Source organism: Saccopteryx bilineata, chromosome 2, assembly GCF_036850765.1.
Source record: "Saccopteryx bilineata isolate mSacBil1 chromosome 2, mSacBil1_pri_phased_curated, whole genome shotgun sequence".
NCBI lineage: Eukaryota > Metazoa > Chordata > Mammalia > Chiroptera > Emballonuridae > Saccopteryx > Saccopteryx bilineata.
In genome coordinates, this window is record NC_089491.1 from 174610966 (window position 1) to 174625620 (window position 14655).

Genomic DNA, 14655 nt, shown 5'->3' on the forward strand with positions numbered 1-14655 from the left:
CTCAGCGGTAGAGCGTCGGCCTGGCGTGCGGGGGACCTGGGTTCGATTCCCGGCCAGGGCACATAGGAGAAGCGCCCATTTGCTTCTCCACTCCCCCCCCCTTCCTCTCTGTCTCTCTCTTCCCCTCCCGCAGCCAAGGCTCCATTGGAGCAAAGATGGCCCGGGCGCTGGGGATGGCTCCTTGGCCTCTGCCCCAGGCGCTACAGTGGCTCTGGTCGCGGCAGAGTGACGCCCCCTGGTGGGCAAAGCGTCACCCCTGGTGGGTGTGCCGGGTGGATTCCGGTCGGGTGCATGCGGGAGTCTGTCTGACTGTCTCTCCCCGTTTTCAGCTTCAGAAAAATACAAAATATAAATAAATAAATAAATAAATAAAATTAAAAAAAAAAAAAGAGATGGGGGAATGTTAGATTCGGGGAGGCATATTGTAGCTGCCAGAGTTTAACATTTTGGAGCAGGAACAGGGAGGTGCTGATAGGGCCCTGCTGTAGCTGCTAGAGTGTAACTATTGAATGAGCAGTAACAGGGAGTGCTGATAGGGCCCCTGTGAGGCTGAGAACAAAGAAGTTTATGTTTGAAATTCGCCACTAAGCTAAACCCGGCCCCTGTTGCTATGCCGGTCCCTGTTGCTATGTTGCGTGCGACCTCCCTAGCAAATTGCTAACTGCCACATCTGCTTCTGTATAATGCTTGTTCACTTAGGATATATAAGGACCGGCCCTGGCCGGGTGGCTCAGCGGTAGAGCGTCAGCTGGGCGTGCGGGGGACCGGGGTTCAATTCCCGGTCAGGGCCATAGGAGAAGCGCCCATTTGCTTCTCCACCCCTCCCTCCTTCCTCTCTGTCTCTCTCTTCCCCTCCTGCAGCCAAGGCTCCATTGGAGCAAAGATGGCCCGGGCGCTGGGGATGGCTCCTTGGCCTCTGCCCCAGGCGCCAGAGTGGCTCTGGTCGCAGCAGAGCGACGCCCCGGAGGGGCAGAGCATTGCCCCCTGGTGGGCAGAGCGTCGCCCCTGGTGGGCATGCTGGGTGGATCCCGGTCGGGCGCATGCGGGAGTCTGTCTGACTGTCTCTCCCCGTTTCCAGCTTCAGAAAAATACAAAAAAAAAAAAAAAAAGGATATATAAGGACCTAGCTGTAAGCGCCAGGCGCGACTCTCGTTTGCAGCTCCTTGTGGGTACAGTGTCTCCGGACACCTTGAGAGCTCGCCCTTGCGCAGGTTAAACTGGCCAATAAAGTACCATCTACACTCCTGAAAGTCTCCGACGTTTGTTCTTGCACCCGGTGGATGCAACACCTCGGGGTCTCAAACCTAGATCCTCTGCATCCCAATCCGATGCTATATCCACTACACCACTGCCTGGTCAGGCTGGAGCCGTAACTTTTATCCCAGCATTCCACCCTTCATTTTTTTCCCCTAAGCTTCTTTCTATTTTGACTTCTTTATCCAAAATATATGTAGCTTAAAAGATAACAGGCTGAGAAGTGCGAAAAAAGGTACAAATAATCCACAGTCTAATATGAACCTGAATTATAAAAGAAGTTGATATACAATGATGTGATCTTACCATTAATAGAATCAATTCCCTATTGGAACTTGAAGTCTTTTTTACTCAACATTTGCCATTTTAAAAAGTAACACTGTAAATTTAACATGCCTGGCTTGTAGAAAAATGTCAGAATCGTGGGATAAATCATATGGTTTCCTTAGGTCACAGTTCCTTTACTGATTTTTAAAGGGTTGGGGGAGGGTCCATTGATGAATGGGACTAGATTATTTCTAAGGGTTCTTCAAGCTTTTAAGAGCCTGTTTTATGATCCTATTTATTTTTTTCCATCTAGGTTCTGTTTTATATGCTCCTAAATGTAACTTAAAAAAAACAAAGTAGGGGCCCTGGCCGGGTGGCTCAGCGGTAGAGCGTCGGCCTGGCGTGCGGGGGACCCGGGTTCGATTCCACGCCAGGGCACATAGGAGAAGCGCCCATTAGCTTCTCCACCCCCCCCCTCCTTCCTCTCTGTCTCTCTCTTCCCCTCCTGCAGCCGAGGCTCCATTGGAGCAAAGATGGCCCAGGCGCTGGGGATGGTTCCTTGGCCTCTGCCCTAGGCGCTAGAGTGGCTCTGGTCACAGCAGAGCGATGCCCCGGAGGGGCAGAGCATCACCCCCTGGTGGGCAGAGCTTCGCCCCTGATGGGCGTGCTGGGTGGATCCCGTTAGGGCGCATGCGGGAGTCTGTCTGACTGTCTCTCCCCGTTTCCAGCTTCAGAAAAATACCAAAACAAACAAACAAACAAAAAAAAAACAAAGTAGGTAAAAACACTTTTTATTCTTATTTGGGGATGATGAGAAGGGGTGATGGTGTTAAGAGATCTGACTAACAATGACAAGATTAGAGAATTAAAGAAACTTAGAAATTCCTTAGTAGTCATCTGGACTAACCTACTGTCTCATATGAAAATTCCTCTCAATAGCATTGACTAAAGATCAGTTGTCCAAATTTTGTTTAAACATTTCCTATAACAAGGAGTTCACTGGCTCACAAGGACAGTTAGATTCCAATTTAGGGCAGCTTTAATAACTAGTAAATTCTTGCTTACATTAAGCTGAAATCTGTTTCCATGTAACTTCTACCCTCCTGCTCTGTGGAACCACACAGAACAATTTTAACCCATTTTATACACAAAGTCCTTCAGATATTTGAACAATGTTATGTCCCCTAACACAAATTTTCTTATCTATGCTGTTTCCCAGGTTTCTTCAACTGTTTTTTTTTTTTCTTTCTTTCTTTCTTTCTTTCTTTTTCTTTCTTTCTTTCTTTCTTTCTTTCTTTCTTTCTTTTCTTTCTTTCTTTCTCTCTCTCTCTCTCTCTCTCTCTCTCTCTCTCTTTCTTTCTTTCTTTCTTTCTTTTTTTTTTTATTAAGTGAGAGGCAAAGGGGGAGAGAGACAGACTCCCACATGCAACCCGACCAGGATCCACCCAGTAAGCCCACTAGGGGGCTATGCTCTGCCTATCTGGGGCTGCTGCTCCATTGCTTGGCAACTGAGCCATTTTGGCACCTGAGGCAAGGCCATGGAACAATCCTCAGCGCCCGGGGCCAATCTGCTCCAACCATTTTGAGCCACCGCTGCAGAAGGGGAAGAGAGAGACAGAGAGAGAGGGAAAGGGGAGTGGGAGAGGTGGAGAAACAGATGGTTGCTTCTCCTGTGTGCCCTCGACTGGGAATTGAACCAGGGACTTCCACACACTGGCCTGATGCTCTACCACTGAGCCAACCAGCCAGGGCCTCTTCAACTCTTTTTATAGGATGTGATTTCCAAGTCATTTGCCATCCTGGGCTCTATTAACTGGCACTTGTTTTTGTTTGTTTGTTTTTAAATCAATCTCTCCTTTAAAAATAGTGCTAAGAGCTGAACACAAGTAGAATGGATTAGTGGTTTGTAAGCTGTTTTTCTTTGACAGAAGGGAATCAAAGACACCTTTAGGAGTGCAATAAAAACTATGCACCTTTCTTCTAAAAGAATATATAGACACAAAATTCTTCATTTGCACAGGCCATGCAGGGAGTTTAAGAATCTTTTAAAGCCTATTCATAGTCCCCAGTTATCAAATAGTATTTATGTACAATAGTATAATCGATCTATTGTTTTCCTTAATCGAAGAGTTGATAAAGTCTAAGGTTTCTTTTATACCAGGTTTGTTCATTTGAGTATTCAGCTTGATAATTTTAAGTTACAGTTGGAAGACCAAATGGTGGTCTTCCTCCTTTCTTCTGTCCTTCCCTCCTTCGTCTTTCCTAGCTTCCTTTTTATTTGTTGTTGTTAATGAAATATTTCCAAAGTTCATTTATGCAGATAATTATTTAAATGTAAATTTAGATTTTTATCTCTGTAAAATTATATTTTGATCATTTTGGCTCATTATCTAAGCCTATTAAGATCTTTTAAAACCTTGGTTTGATGCTCATGGTATTAATCAGTAGTCCCTCTAAGCCAGGGGTCCCCAAACTTTTTACACAGGGGGCCAGTTCACTGTCCCTCAGACCATTGGAGGGCCGGACTATTAAAAAAAACTATGAACAAATCCCTATGCACACTGCACATATCTTATTTTAAAGTAAAAAAAAAAAAAAAAAAACAGGAACAAATACAATATTTAAAATAAAGAATAAGTAAATTTAAATCAATAAACTGACCAGTATTTCAATGGGAACTATGCTCCTCTCACTGACCCCCAATGAAAGAGGTGCCCCTTCCGGAAGTGCGGCGGGGGCCGGATAAATGGCCTCCGGGGCCGCATGTGGCCCGCGGGCCGTAGTTTGGGGACCCCTGCTCTAAGCAATCCCTCTAAGCCTCATGTCTTCTGTAATTTATTATTTTTTTTCATGATTTTATTTGTTGATTTTAGAGAGAAAGAGAGAAAGGAGGGAGGAACGGGAAGCATCAACTCATAGTAGTTGCTTCTCATATGTGCCTTGACCTGGAAAGTCCAGGGTTTCAAATGGGGACCTCAGCATTCCAGGTCAAGGCTTTATCCACTGTACCACCACAGGTCAGGTGTCATCTGTAATTTTATTGGTGTTTCTTTTAATGTTTGTTGAAGGCATTGATTAAATTGCTGAATAGTACAGATCAAGGACAGTGTTTTGGGGTATGTGCCTGAAGACCACCTTCCAATATAACAGTGATACTCTTTTGATATCTTTTAGCTCACATTTCTCTACCTTGTCCTTAAAAATAACCGCAAAGGCTTTATAATAAGCCTTGATAAAAATAAAAAGACACAATGCCTTAATGGCACTTCCTTGATTTACCAGATTAATGCTCTTATCAAAAAAAGGAAATAGATTTATTACAAGGAGTTAGTTTTAGGGTTGGTACATATTTATCATTTTATCCAACAGTTGCATATCTAAGGAGATTTGTGCAAATAATACCATGTTAATGATAACGAAGTTATATAGAGCTTACTAACAGTCAAGAAGTGTTCTAAATATTTTTTTAAATTTTTTAAATTTTATTTATTTATTTATTTATTTATTTATTTATTATAGAGACAGAGTGAGTCAGAGAGAGGGATAGACAGGGACAGAGAGAGATGAGAAGCATCAATCATTAGTTTTTCATTGCGAATTGCAATACCTTAGTTGTTCATTGATTGCTTTCTCCTATGTGCCTTGACCGCGGGCCTTCAGCAGACCGAGTAACCCCTTGCTGGACCCAGTGACTTTGGGTTCAAGCTGGTAGGCTTTTGCTCAAACCAGATGAGCCTGCGCTCAAGCTGGCGACCTTGGGGTCTCGAACCTGGGTCCTCTGCATCCCAGTCCGATGCTCTACCCACTGCGCCACCGCCTGGTCAGGCCTAAATTTTTTTATATCCACTTACCTATATATTTAACCTGACAATCTTATGAGGTAGAAAAAAGGCTGAGGGAGGTTAAGGTACTTGACGAGTTAAGTAGCTATTAAGTGACATTCAAGGTTTGAACTCAGATAGTTTGTCTAGAAAATTCATGTGCTTATACAGTCTTGTATTTTAAAAATCCCGGTTCAGTGTAAGAAAAGCTCCTGAATAATATTTATAAATTTAATTTGCTATCTCAGGATTTCTACCCTGGTTCCACATAACATTTCAGCCAAAGAGAATGAATAGAGAGCACTCTTTTTTTATTTTAATTTTTTTTTAGATTTTTTTATTTATTCATTTTTTAGAGAGAGGAAACAGAGAGAGAGAGAGAGACAGAGAGACAGAGAGAGAGAAGGGGGGAGGAGCAGAAAGCATCAACTCCCATATGTGCCTTGACCAGACAAGCCTGGGGTTTATGAACCAGTGACCTCAGCCTTCTAGGTCAACGCTTTTACCCACTGCACCACCACAGGTCAGGCTGAATAGAGCACTCTTAACACTTGCTAGTTTCCCAGAAACATATGTTCTGAGATAGGCAAATTTCTTTCTAACTAGTAAATATAAGGGGGAAAAACTCCAAAGATGCAATAAAATCAAGTGCCTCGTTTAGAGCAGGGGTCAGGAAACTTTTTGGCTGAGAGAGCCATGAACGCCACATATTTTAAAATGTAAATTCGTGAGAGGCATACAATGACCCATGTATGTTATGCATATCCAATAAAAATTTGGGCCGGACCAGACGGTGGCGCAGTGGATAGAGCGTCGGACTGGGATGCAGAGGACCCAGGTTCGAGACCCCAAGGTCGCCAGCTTGAGCACGAGCTCATCTGGTTTGAGCAAAAGCCCAACAGCTTGGACCCAAGGTCGCTGGCTCCAGCAAGGGGTTACTTGGTCTGCTGAAGGCCCGCGGTCAAGGCACATATGAGAAAAGCAATCAATAAACAACTAAGGTGTTGCAATGCGCAATGAAAAACTAATGATTGATGCTTCTCATCTCTCTCCATTCCTGTCTGTCTGTCCCTGTCTATCCCTCTCTCTGACTCACTCTCTGTCTCTGTAAAAAATAAATAAATAAATAAAAATTAAAAAAAAAATTTTGGTGTTATCCTGGAGGACAGCTGTGATTGGCTGTAGCCACCCACAACCACGAACATGAGCGGTAGGAAATGAATGGATTGTAATACATGAGAAAGTTTTATATTTTTAACGTTATTTATTTTTTTATTAAAGATTTGTCTGTGAGCCAGATGCAGCCATCAAAAAAGCCACATCTAGCTCATGAGCCAGAGGTTCCCGATCCCTGGGATAGAGGGAATAATTTGAACATTAAAGAACGTGGTCAAGTTTACTTACTAGCAGGGTGAATAGGGCCAAACTCCTCCCCTTTCTGTGTTACAGTTTCTCCATCTGTTTTATCCCATTTTTCTCCCTTCCTGAGAGGGACTGTGAGAAAATGAAAGAGTATGATTATGTGAAGAGCTTCAAATTTGAAAGGTACTAAGAAAATACAAAATGCTATTAGAATTGATCTGCTCTTAGCAATAACCCATTAAAGACAAATTAACACATATTGAGAATTAAAACTACAGTAAAATAGCCTTTTTTTTTTAAACTATTCCATTGCACACTACCTTTTAAAAACACAGACATGTAAACCTAGCTAGAAAACTATTTAATCCTAAATTAAATGTGAGGATTAGGATTACTGGTGAAAGTCACATAAACTGCCACCTGCAAATTCAGGGGCTATTGTTGATAACACAGGTCAGACATTATTTGACACAACATTAATCCCTGGTGCCTTTATTTTTACCTGAAAAAAATAATAAACTGACTGGGAAGACCTTTAAAAAAAGAAAACTCTGGCCTTGGCCAGTTTGCTCAGTGGTAGAGTATCTGCCTAGCATGTGGAAGTCCTGGGTTTGATTCCTGGTCAGGGCACACAGGAGAAGCAACCATCTGCTTCTCCTTTTCTCCCCTCCCTGTCTCCCCTCCTCCCCCCCTCTCTTTCTCTCTTTCTCTCTCCTCCCACAGCCATGGCTTGATTAGTTCAGGTGAGTTGGCTCAGATGCTGAGTATGGCTCCATGGCCTCTGCCTCAGGCACTAAAAAAAGGCTCAGTTGCTGATTAACAAAACAGTGGCACCAAATGGGTAGAGCATCACCCCCTAGTGGGCTTGCTGGCTGGATCCTGCTCCAGGCCATGCAGGAGTCTCTCTCTCTGCCTCTCCTCCTCTCACTAAAAACAAACAAACCCCAACCCCCCCCCCAAAACCTAGTTATATTAAATACTAAAAGCTAATAGTGTGTTACAAGCTGACAAGGTATCATAATATCTAAATGGATTTGTTGACCTTTAAAATGGAGCTTGGCTCTCATGTCTATTTGTCACAATTTCCTACTTATTTCCTTCCCCACCTTTTCCCCATTGTCAACTTGTGTTATTCTCAGTGGTCATGGAAAAAAGGTCATGAGGGTCTTAATGTGACCAAAACAACATAGCTTGGCAGTTCATCTCTTTTCCTTACTAAACTATTTCTTTTCTTTTTTAAAGCATTTTTTAAAATTTATTCATTTTACAGAGGAGAGAGAGAAAGAGAGAGAGAGAGAAAGGGGGAGGAGCAGGAAGCATCAACTCCCATATGTGCCTTGACCAGGCAAGACCAGGGCTTCGAACCAGCGATCTCAGCATTCCAGGTCGACGCTTTATCCACTGCGCCACCACAGGTCAGGCTTCTTTTCTTTTTTAATTAAGGTATAATTGACAAACAATATTATACTAGTTTCAGGTGTACAACATAATGATTAGATATTCGTATATAACATGAAATGATCACCACAATATGTCTAGTTAATATCTGTTCACTGAACTATTTCTGAGTGGGCTCATTACAAAGCCTTTAACAGTAAGAATAAAAGACTTTTAAACATGAAACCTGTACCAACAAACAGAATGTCATTAAGAAGTTCATTTTGGTCTTCCCCCCAACTCCTCAAAAGAATGCTCTAGTGATAATATCCAGTCCAATTATAAATTTCTTTCTTTCTTTCTTTTTTTTTTTTTTAATTTTTCTGAAGCTAGAAATGGGGAGAGACAGTCAGACAGACTCCCGCATGCGCCCGACCAACCGGGATCCACCCGGCACGCCCACCAGGGGCGACGCTCTGCCCACCAGGGGGCGATGCTCTGCCCCTCCGGGGCGTTGCTCTGCCGCGACCAGAGCCACTCTAGCACCTGGGCTAGAGGCCAAGGAGCCATCCCCAGCGCCCGGGCCATCCTTGCTCCAATGGAGCCTCGGCTGCGAGAGGGGAAGAGAGAGACAGAGAGGAAGGAGAGGGGGAGGGGTGGAGAAGCAAATGGGCGCTTCTCCTGTGTGCCCTGGCCGGGAATTGAACCTGGGACTTCTGCACGCCAGGCCGACGCTCTACCACTGAGCCAACCGGCCAGGGCCTATAAATTTCTTACGTGAAATTAAAGTACAACAGGATTAGTAGATTGCATAAACTTTGACATGGTCTTCTTATGAAAACTAAACTGTCATTAGTATTAGTATGAAGAAAGAAACCGATTTTTTTTATGTTTATTTTGTTGATTTTAGAGAGAGGAAGGAAGAAAGTGAGAGAGAGGGACATCAATCTGTTCCAGTATGTGCCCTGACTGGGGATCAAACCGGCAGCCTCTCTGCTTCAGGACGATGCTTAATCAACTGAACTATCTGGCCAGGGCAAGAAACTGATTTTTTGAAGGGAGGAATGAATAAAAGATGAAGTAGGTAAATTGGGAGACTCAAGCTGGAATAGAGAGGTAAAGAAAATGAAGCTCTATATCTTATTTTTAGTATTTAAATAATTTAATAAATCTTTCTTAAAGGAGGTCTGTTAATGTGCCAGGCCTGGGAAAAGAGGAAGTCTCTGTGATAGTGGAGTCCATCCTATCTCGAATCCCCATTGCATGTAACTTCCACTTACAGACTTGGGAACAGAGACAGATCCCCCAAAAGTATCTTAGTTATAACAGTGAAATATTAGTAACAACCTAAAAGTCCAAAATCGAGGTAGTGTTTAAACAAGTTTTGGTTCAGCTACATGATGAAAGCCTATGGTTTCATTTAAAATGATACTGTAACTAAAATAATTAGTAAAAATTTCATGGCAATATACTTGTTAGGTAAAAAAATATATAAAACAACATGTACAGTAAAAAAAAAAAAAGAAACATACACTCACACATAAGCATAAAAAATATTGAGAAAAATGTATAAGAATGTTAACGAGGTTGTCTCTCTGTGGTAGAAGTATGAGTGGTTTTTCCTTTTTTTGCTTATTGTTACTTTCTTCTTCTTTTTTAAATTATAAAGGAAATTTTATTTAGAAAGTTGCAGAGGTAGTAGAAGTGAGCCTGCTGGGCTGCTTGGACTCACGAAACAAAATACAGAGGCAAAAGAAGGGCCCCTGGAGCTTAGGAGAGAGCTTACCCTGGAGCAAAGGTAATGTCCCTTGAGGGGTGGGGGTGGGATACGTGGGAAGGAAAGTGGAAAGCATGCTCCCAAGAAGGAGGGCTCTCAACTTTTTCTAAAATTAAAAAAAAAAAAAATAGAACCTGTATATTGCTAGAATGAGAAAGCAATAAAAGTTCATTTTTTAAAAGAGTGCAATAAATTAATAAGAATGTTTACTGGCCTTTAAAGGGAAAAATAATGTAATAATGACTTTTATTGTTATGATGAACAGGACTTATTAAAAGCCTAGCTTGTGTATGTATAGACATATGTGTGGGGGTGGTCTTTGATACACAAGGTTAAATTTAATATTTTAAATTAATTACATAGTTAACATCTGCTATGACGTGGGCTGCCTTAGAGATAATTGTAGGGAACACTTAATTATGAGACATAGACCTCGTTTTCAGCAGGCTACGTCTGATTGTGGGAATAAAGTTTAAATACAGTATGTGGGAATGTCAATAATAATCCTCATGGCTAGCTGGTGTGTTTTTCCACAAGTTACTACTGATGTTTCATTCATATCACTTGATGAATAGAAGATACTTCTTGAGAGATCTGTACACTTGAAAACATCTCAGTAAATCTTTTTTTGGAATGTTATCTGACTTTAGGTAATAGCCATGCATCACAGGAGTCTGAAGAGGTAACACATTTTTTTCCCATTAAAATAATGAATCGAAACTGACTTGGCAATAGGATAGGAGCTCAGTCTTTGTAGAAGTTTAAGATTTCTCTTTGGGCCTGTGTTCAGTCTTTTGGGCCCCCTTCTAATTACTACCCATTACTTTATTTTTTCTAATCAAGGCCTAGCACTTCTGTTATGATTCTTTTTCATAACTAAACCAACAATTCAGGCCCTGGCTGGTTGGCTCAGCGGTAGAGCGTCGGCCTGGCGTGCGGGGGACCCGGGTTTGATCCCCGGCTAGGGCACATAGGAGAAGCGCCCGTTTGCTTCTCCACCTCCCCCCTCCTTCCTCTCTCTCTCTTCCCCTCCCGCAGCCAAGGCTCCATTGGAGCAAGGATGGCCCGGGCGCTGGGGATGGCTCCTTGGCCTCTGCCCCAGGCGCTAGAGTGGCTCTGGTCGCGGCAGAGCGACGCCCCAGAGGGGCAGAGCATCGCCCCCTGGTGGGCAGAGCGTCGCCCCTGGTGGGCGTGCCGGGTGGATCCCGGTCGGTCGGGCCCATGCGGGAGTCTGTCTGACTGTCTCTCCCCATTTCCAGATTCAGAAAAATACAAAAAAAAGAAAAGAAAAAAAAAAAAAGAAAAACAATTCAACCTGCCATAGTTTGGTATAGGCAGAGACAAGTGATAAAATTCCTTAATCCTATTCTGTCATAATTTAATACCTCAGTGATAAGAGCTGTAAAGATGTACGGACAGAAAGCTAAAATCAGAACACTGAAGTTGCTGGTCAGAAACCCTGGGCTTGCCTGGTCACAGCACATACAGGAGTTTATGCTTCCCACTTCTCCTCTTTTCTCTCTCTTTCTCTCTCTCTATAAAAATGAATAAATAAAATCTGAAAAAAAAAGAAAAAAAAGCTAAGATCAGCCTGGCAGTTGAAAGGGTCCACTTTGAGAAGCTACTCCCAGTATGTACTAAGATACAAGGCAACGTTATCCTGTCTTTCACTAGGACCACCGCCCCCGCCCCCACCATATACACACATTCAGATTCCTCACACATATCCTTAACCTGGCCCTTATTATCATCACAACCATTATTCTTGCTTATTAGCCCCTAATTGAAGAATTTAAATTACACTGCATACAAAATGTGGAATCAGACATACTTCCTCTCCAACAGAAACCTAATGTAGACATGCACACACATTTAGAAATATCTTAGGAGAGGATGAGGGAAGAAAAAGCAGTGGAAGGAGAAAGAAATTATTATTTTAGAATTTTACTACAGAAAGTACTAAGAAATTTCACAGGAATTCCCAAAGGGAGTAAACTGGGTAACTTGTCAATGGAAAATGGAATACCAATTTATTATTAGTTTAATTCATTGAAGGGTTTGAGAAGGCAACTTTGCTAAGGCTCATCCACTACTGACCTGGATAGCCTGGGTTCCTTTTTTGTCGTTCCCCACTATGTTTTCTTGTATTACGTATAATTTTATGAGCTTTGTGATTAAGTTGGAGAAAAATGAGCCTACTATTTCAGGACTATTATTACTGTCTTAAAAGAATATATGCTTCTTCCACGGTAGAGCATTACCCAGTGTAGATCATGGAGCTTTTTCTAATTCTTAGCTATTCTAAGACTACAAATTTACAACACTGTCTTCAATTGATCCAAATAAATACATACATTTGGTAGACGACATTACGGTGGTTGTTACTGAATTTGCTAAATACTCTTTCTAGTTGCAGAGAAACCTGACTACAGAGATTAATTAAGCAAAGTATGTTTAGTAAAATAATCATCTTAAGGCTCAGTTGACGCTACTATTAAATTATGAATATAGGAGTAGTACGAAGAATTTTCCTTGATCACATATGATTAAATAATGTAAGCAAACTCTTCAGAGAGATCCTAGAGTTGAAGAGTTCATCTTTCTACTTACTAAGTACTCAGAATGAACAGTGATTATGTTCATAATTCTTATTAATGTTTATTTATAGTTATCCCTATCTCCCTAAACCATCAAAATGGATGAAAATGACCACTGCTCAGAGGTTTATCTAACTGAACTAATAATTTTATTTTTCCTTTTTTTGCTCATAAAGTTTACATATGTTTTTTAGGTATTGTGTTTTATATCTCTTGGGTATTAAGACAAATATATGTAAACAGATTAGGATGCTTTTTGGTCTATGTTTCAATAATTTGGCAGAATTACATGCCATTTAAAAAATCTGCTTTATTGAGGTATAATGTATGTTCAAAAAAGATCATCCATTTAAAGTATACTGTTCAATGAATTTTAAATGAATACATTCATGAAACCACTACCAAAATCAAGATAGAAAATATTTCCATCACTTGAAAAACTCCCTTGTGCTCCTTTGCAGTCAATCCCTTCACCTTAACCATGACCTGAGAGCTGATGTTACTACAATTTTGTCTTTTCCAGATTGACAAGTAAATGAAATCAGTCATTTTTGTGTCTGGCTTCTTTCATTTAGCATAATGCTTATGAAATTCATCCTTATTATGGTTTAGATCAGTAGTTTGTTTCTTGATATTGCTGAGTAGCATTCCATTATACAGAAATATCACAATTTACTTACCCTTTTCCTTGTTGATAGAAATTTGGTTTGCTTCTACTTTTGGCTATCATGAATAAAATTACTATGAAAATTTCCATATAAATCTTTGTATTGACATATGTTTCCATTTCTCTTGAGTAAAATACCTAGTGGTGGATTTGCTGGTTCATATGGTAGGTGTATGCTCAACTTTTTTAGAAAGTCAAACTCTTTTCCAAAATGCAGTGTGTCCGTAAAGTCATGGTGCACTTTTGACCGGTCACAGGAAAGCAACAAAAGATAATAGAAATGTGAAATCTGCACCAAATAAAAGGAAAACCCTCCCAGTTTCTGTAGGATGATGTGGCAGCATGTGCACATGCGCAGATGATGATGTAACACCGTGTATACAGCGGAGCAGCCCACGGCCATGCCAGTCGAGATGTGGACGGTATAGAAGAAAGTTCAGTGTGTTCTGTGGCTCACTAAATTTGAATCCATGACCAAAGTGCAACGTGAATATCGGCGCGTTTATAATGAAGCGCCACCACATAGGAATAACATTACTTGGTGAGATAAGCAGTTGAAGGAAACCAGCAGTTTGGTAGAAAAAACCCGTTCTGGTAGGCCATCAGTCAGGGATGAGTCTGTAAAGGCTATACGGGATAGCTACCTAAGGAGCCCTAAAAAATCTGTGCGTGAGCCCACATCGAACTGCACTGAATAGGTATGAAACTGGGAGAGTTTTCCTTTTATTTGGTGCAGATTTCACATTTCTATCATCTTTGTTGCTTTCCTGTGACCAGGCAAATGTGCACCATGACTTTACAGACACACTGTAGTTATACCTTTGTATGCCTACCAGCAACATATGAGAGAAGCTGCTGTTTGCTCCACAGCTTCATCAACACTTAGTATTCTCTATTTTCTTAATTCTAGTCATACCAGTGAACATGTGGTAATGTTTCATTGTGGTTTTAACTTTCACTTACTTACTGACTGATAATGTTGTATATCTCTTCATGTTCTTATCTGTCATTCATTTATCTTTTTCGGTAAGGTATCTGTTCAATTCCTTTTTTTTTCAATGTTTATCTTACTGATTTTAGAGATAAGAAGGGAGAGTAAGAGAGAGAGACAAGGACATCAATCTGTTCCTGTGTGTGCCCTGCTCAGGGATTGAACTGGCAACCTCTGTGCTTTGGGACAATGCTCTAACCAGCTGAGCCATCCAGCCAGGATCCATGTTTTCTGCCAGTTTATCTTTTGTGTTTCATTAAACAGAATTGTCAGTTTTGATATAGTCAACTATTTTTCTTTCTTATCCCTTTTTTTTTGTTTTTTCTTAGAGCTCTTTAAATAAAAGTTAGCTCTTTCAGCTATGTGGATATTAATTTTGTGAGTGAAGTGAGGTAGATATCTAACCTAATTTGTTTTTCAAATGAATAATTATGCAAACAGTATTTATTAACTTTCCCCACTGACTTGAAATGCCATTTTCCTCATATGAAATTCCCATACATACATGAGACTTTCTGTACTCTTCTGTTCTATTAGATATT

At 41.2% G+C, this 14655-nt stretch overlaps 1 long non-coding RNA gene across 2 annotated transcripts in view; it reads right to left on the reverse strand.

Moving 5' to 3' along the window:
• LOC136325015 (uncharacterized) overlaps positions 1 to 14655 on the reverse strand; it is a 34529-nt gene that overhangs the window by 15802 nt on the left and 4072 nt on the right. The window contains exon 3 of one of the 2 annotated variants that reach the window (XR_010729184.1): positions 6763 to 6836. The exons of the other annotated variant lie outside the window; for it this stretch is intronic. This is a non-coding gene — a long non-coding RNA (uncharacterized lncRNA). Of the gene's footprint in view, positions 1 to 6762; positions 6837 to 14655 lie in introns of those variants that run through there. 2 annotated transcript variants of the gene reach the window in all.